Genomic DNA, 6,518 nt, shown 5'->3' with positions numbered 1-6,518 from the left:
TAACGAGTATTGTCGTGTATTGTCACAATACACGACAATACTCGTTAATATAACATGTTTAAAAAACCGCGTATTGGTTTGGAAGGAAAAGTAGGGAGTTCTAACTTATTCTCAGAAAACGAAATGGGCGCGCACGCTTAGGTTGAGGGTGGGCTTCTCCTTGTTCTTAGTTGTGTAGTGGCGAAGCGACTGACCAAGCTATGAATTCGACATCTCGACAACTAGAGGCGCAACTGCGCCCACGGCAGAAACGAAAAAAAAAAATAAATATATAACATTGAAAACGTCGACTGAAGTTAAAGCTGACGAGAAGCAAAATATAGCAATCGAAGCAAGTAACGTGCATAAAAGAGGATCCACCACCTTTGGATGGGCTGGAGTGGTCCCTTCCCTCCTGCTTTTGCAGAAGGAAGAAGAGTAGATGAAAAAGTGGGCTGGTAGGGTGGTGTGGGCTAAAGGCGTGGGTACACTTTTGTTGATTACTTCATGACACTGCTTTGCTTTCGAGCTTATTTCAAGCTCAGAACACTCAAAGCGCTTCCGAATCAATTGGAGCTAGGAGGAAGTGCTTGATTACGGAATTCTACGATGAATTAAAACTGCAAAGACTCTTCGCCATACATCGGCCGGTCCCCTGGTGGCTTCGTCGGAATTTATTTTATATTCTTCTTGTTTTCCTTTTTCTTTTTTGCTTTGACCTTTTAAGCGATTTTAACATAGCAGTTGTTGCTAAAGCTCTAACCCGCACTAAAAAAGAAAACAAAAATTGGTGGTAAATTTGTAACATCCCCGAGGTATTAGAATTAATTGGAAACAATTTTATTGTGACCTGTGGGACGTGTATCTGTGCCACTGTAGGCGTTGTCGCGAGAACGCCGGAATAATTGCGTTTTTCGTGCTCTATCCCGAAAGATATGCACCCGCGAGCAGTGTCGTATGTAGCACGACGCGTTGTAAACGACAAAATGTGCAATACGCCATGCATGTTTCTCCCGTGTGAACACTGTTTTCAGCGCTGGGGGATTTGTGGCCTAGTGTGTTGGCGCAGCGCGGTTTGAAGCGCATAGAACGAAAGTTCGCGCTGCAGAACCCGGGGGTGAATCCTAGCTGCGATCCCCACCCCTGCCTGTTATGATCTGGATGATTATCGTGCCGGCGTGCGGTCGTGCAATCATTGCTTCCTGATTCCCGTTAAAGACACCCAGGTTGGTGGTCGTACTGCACTGGCTAAATCGCTCATTTACAGCGTGAACGTGTGTCGACAAACCTCAGAGGTAGACCGACATCTCACTGTCTAAACTTTCAGTGTCCGGTTTCGCCTTTGCTTTTGTTCAGTGATGACGGCGCATGTGGCGTTCATGACAACACAATAAAGAATACTCGCTGAATGGCTCCTCCACAGTTGAGACATAATGTCGCCAATTTTGAAGGCATACTTACCAGCCGATGTCTAGAGGTTCATACACGAAATTGGATATTTTAGTTTGGAGAGTGCACTCCCACCCAGCGAAGGAGAGAGAAGAAGTCTAACCTCCGCACCCGAAACGTTAGTTCGTATCTGCAACACTCGGTTGTTTCCACCGTAAAACGGAATCAATGTGAACGGATACACAAGTACTTCGAGCAGCATTTTCTGCGATGACTTGCCCGAAACACACAGCGAAATGATTATTTCATTCACTCGTGTTCCTACTGAAGAGACGCGTTATGCTATCGTCCGGACTAGAAGGCTCCATAGATCCCCGTTGTACAGCGAGATATCGGACAGCTTTTTGGCCGAAACCTCGGTGTAGCCTGAAATCGAGTAACTTTTCTTGAAATGTCAGGAATTAAAACCTGGTTTTAGGTGGGAATCCAGACGCCAGCATACCGTTGTTGACGATGAAGGAAAACGCGAGCGTATCGAGACTCCCGCCACCGCCGCTTTCCGGGCAAGCATGCCTGTGTTGCGGAGAAGAGCCACGCGCGGGGAGAGCAGAGCACGGCCGCCGCCGGGTTCGCGGGCGTTCTCCGGGTGCCGGTGGCGCCGCCGAGCAGCGGGTGTACACGGAGCTCCGAACACGGCGTTTCCAGGTGCCGTTTGCGGCCGTCCGCGAGAGATGTCGCTGCGGCGGCGGCGTGCGTCCGGAGTCCAATGACCGTGCCGTGCTGCCCCTGGCGGGCGTCCCGGGATCCGGGCGACGTGAGCCGCGGCAGCGCCGGCCGGCCGAGTGTCCCTATGGCAGGGCCGGCGCCCAGTGGAACCCCTCCGGCGACGCCTGGCCGTCGGCGGCGCGGGCCCTGAGCACGGCCGCGCTCGGCAGCAACGCAGCCCCGCAGTACGGCGGCCACCGTGGCGACGCCGCTGCCCGCGGAGGCATGCCTCGCCGCAAGCAGCATCGACCCCAGCGGATGCAATGTGAGTGCACGCGGGACGGCGACAGTCCGCGCGGCAGCGCGTAAACGCGGTGCTAGCGCTAGGCCTAGCGCCGGGCGCGACGTTTGAGCCGCGGCGCATGGCCCACCGCGCGTCGGGGCCCGGGCATCGACAACGGCCGTGCCGACAGTCCCCGCGTGGCCCCGGACGATGATCCGGGCCCCCGAGGGGACCGCGAGTCGCCACGCGCGCGCTCTCCTCCGGCCGCAGTGGTGGGTCGACGAAGGGGGCTGACCCGCGGTTGACAGCCAAGCACCTGTCCGGCGACCGCCGGGACAGCCCGCTCTCGCGCGTGGGCTGCACGCGGTTCGCGGCACTCGATAAACGAGCTTCTGGCCACACCAGCGTTGCCGTCCTGCGGCTGTCTGTCCACTGCCAAGAGTCGTCGAGCTGTCCGCCAGTGCAACGAAGATCTGTAATTGTGAGGAGTGGTCTTCAGTGACAACTATCATACCGAACGGGAAATGGCGGGAAGTCTGTGCACGCCGAATCTTCAGAGGCTACGTTGACAGTTGCTTTACGAGTCTTCCAACGAAAGCATGCACCCGTTCGACGCCTCTGCATGTCACCCGACACAAATGACTCCTGACGTCCATGTTTACCAACAGGCGCAAAGTACGGTGCCCTCTACGCTTGACTGCAGTGACTACCCTGCATGAAACGTTTGCCCATGTGCCCTTTTTTGTTTTTGCTTTTTGTTGATTTCGTCGCATTACTCGTCATTAAAAAAAAAAGTATTTAAGTTTCGTTAGCCCCTTTTAAGTGTTTCCCTTCCCTTAGGTGGGCGACGGCTCCTGTAAATTGGTGCTATGTAAGTCTGACGTTTGTTCCTCGAATGCACACGAACACGCAATGGTTGGCGCCAACGTTACAGAAGTGGCCGCCTTCCTGCAAACTGTCAACGGCCGAGGTATAAGTAAGAAACAGTTTTAGTGGGAAGCAATCGAGTATAGAAATTTCCGAAAGCTAGACATCGTTTTCCTATGTCAGTTGTGCGAGGCTAACCAGAAATATTTGTTTAATTTAATGTACAGACAAAAAAAATGACCAGGTGTGAATAAAGTAACCGTATTTCGTCAGCACGCTTTTATGTCATGCACGACCGCCGCGCGAGCACTAGTGATTGAAAGACTTTTAATAAGGAATATGTGGAATGTAAGGAATCTAATAAGGAATAACCAATGAGAAAAATGAATGCGTGGGGGGGGGGGGGGGGGGGAAGCATATTTTCCTTGAATAAAACACGCATGGTTCTGACATCTGGAGCTTCCTTGGCCATAAGACTGCTCCGCTCAAATCGATTGAATATTCCATTTGAAGTGTCATCCTGAAGTTCTCGTGGGCGATGATTACAAAAACTACGTGAAGCGACACTCGCTTGGGGAGGGGGGCGGGGCGGCGTTCTTGTATAGTGGCGATGAAATTGTTCTGGGAACCTTAACGCCGTCGTTTACATGCATGGTTCTTTCGGCCCTTGAGTGCCATGTCCTCTCTCCCGCAGATTAAACAACATGCCGCAACTGAAAATCGCATAAGATCCTTCCGCTACGTCTATACATGCTGGTATTGAGATGTTGTGTTAATGTATTGTTCTGCTTTGTTTTTTCTTCCAACGTCAGTTTCGGAAGCACACAAGATGCGCCATCAAATCCCAACGCCTTTGACAGTGCACGGCGAAACAATCGTATCTGTTCACAAAACAGCTGAGGAGCACCAAACGAAGCCCTAACCCATTCACGGTTTGTGGGCATGGTCACACTGCCCCTTTCAGGTCTCTTGCAGGTCTCGATCTGCTATATCGCCCCGTTACACGTGGATGAAGACGGCGGGAATTTCACCGAGTGCTTGGCGCATGCCGCATGCGGGGTGCCCCTTGCTTGTCCGCGTATGGCTCGAAACTCTGAAACAAAATTCGCAACTCACTGTCCTCCATAGTGGCTTGGGTGTACGCTACAAGGGAGGTGTATAGCTTTTGTTTTAGTTGTCCCCTTCCAAACTCGAACATGAGAAGACTCAGGGTGGGTTGTGAACGTCGGCGCGGTTGGACCGCAACGTCATCGAAATACATGTGTGCTCCATTGCATCTTTCGGTCATTTGGGCAGAGTCGGCAGGCTTTTGCTGGCGATCTCTTGCAGTGGACGACCGGACCGTTTCTGGCTGGTTTAAAGTTTGAACGCCTCCATTGTCCCACGTCGATCAGCTGCGAGGATTTACCGGACGCGCGCCACTGTGGATGAGCGAGGGCTGCTTTGCGGGAAAAAACTTTTCGGGCGACTGGATTTATGCTACATGATCCGTGGAAGTTGTACGTGGACATGTATTAGACGCCCCAGCTATACCGTGTGTTTGGGAGAAAAATGAACCGCGTTCTCCTCACCGTGAAAATAAGCTGAGCACTGCCGAACGGCCAGTCTTTACCTGAATTTAGTTGGAATAAGATGCCAAAGTTACTAAACCTATTGTTCTCTGGTTCAAAAGTTCTAAGCGATTTTTGGAAATTTCAGATGTGAAAATGGCGGTTCTCGAAGCCTGCGGCGAATACACGGAGAGGAATAGCGTCTGCTACGTAAAATAGGCACCATTTTTTTCATTGAAAATTTCCAAATTATGGATGACGCCAAACTCTGGAACTTTGGCATCCGGTGCCATCAGCTGGCCTCACATTCGGGCTGAGATTGAGAGTTCAACAGAGCGTAGGTTTGGTTGTTGTTGTTTTGGTTTTTTTTTAGCGGCGAAACAAAACACGGTCTACTTTTCTCGCAAACAGCCTGTGTACATTCTTTTCGATGGTAAGTACACAGTCTCCAGGCTGGATACTGTACGTTATAGCTACAAGTGCAACCGTATTGTCGAATCAGTAACGTTTGCTCTTTGAAGATGAAGTGTTTGGACTCCTTTTATCGAGACACGATTATGCACTCGGCTATTATTTAACCGCTTTCCGGCTGAGTAACCCAAGCTTAGTTTGATGATTGTGAGGAGTGTCCACATATCTACTGGGGTTTATGACATGGCTATGTGAAGCGGTTCTTTTGACTGCGCTGAATGCAGTTACTTGTTCCTGTGCCCTTCAACGAAGTGTTGGAATGAAGAGGAAAATAAATCAACAAGTGTCTGGCCAAACAGAACGGCTAGTATGTCCTCGGTCATACACGACAGATTGCCATGTGTGTGCCTTGATGTGCTGAAGCGATTCCTCTCGAGAGGAGGATACATGCCTGCACATCCAGTGCCCCGAGTTGGTATATCGTTGATGTGCGTCAAGCATGGTATTTCTTGGAGTCTCACATTATTGGTTGATTAGGCAGTTGTGTATCGGAAGTCGATTGAGTGGCACTTAGTAAAGGACCTTAAAAATAAAGAAAGTGAACACTGAAGATGTGGCGGGAGTCTTGATGAGCTTTTTGAGTTAAAAGTTCGAAACGCAAGCATAATTATCCGTGTTTTTTTTTTGTGTTTTTTTTAATTTTTGCGGTTGTCAGTAGCTCCTTGCAGCTTTCCTCATCTGTGTGGTGTTATAACCAACATCGATCTCCGAGTATATCTTCCGCTTTCGTTCACGCATCGCGTTAAGAAGAATGCCCCTGAGGAAATAAAATGCCACCGACTCCGACAATCTAACTTGTGCACGCCAACGCTCTGCATAACAAACTACAAAAAAAAAAAAAAAGATAGAAAAATGAGCACGAGGCTTCCGAACACTTCATCATTTTGCGCAATGCGTTGCGTTCGACGTCGACGACGGTCGTGATGACGCCCACGACTTTTAACGACTGTGAATGTTATTTGCTAGCGATTTTCTTTTTAACTTTCCTGATGATGTTTTTTTTTTATAATTAATATTTAAACAGGTTGATCTTATGTGTCCAGTTTTTGAGTTGATTTTAATGTCAGACAAAATTAAAATACGAGGTCAGAACACGTGCTTGTCCTGTGTGCATGTTCGGTCCTCATCATTCTGATGAGTTTATCTGTGTCATTCGTAATTCTCATAAATGATGACTTTTATTTTTCTTAGGATCATGTTCTTTCAATAAATTTCATTTTGCTTCTCCTTTAAACAATGGAGTTTCGGTTCACCGAGGAACGAGTGACACCTTT

The sequence above is a fragment of the Ixodes scapularis genome, unplaced genomic scaffold, assembly GCF_016920785.2.
Source record: "Ixodes scapularis isolate PalLabHiFi unplaced genomic scaffold, ASM1692078v2 PGA_scaffold9__187_contigs__length_104089568, whole genome shotgun sequence".
NCBI lineage: Eukaryota > Metazoa > Arthropoda > Arachnida > Ixodida > Ixodidae > Ixodes > Ixodes scapularis.
This window is presented reverse-complemented; position numbering follows the sequence as displayed.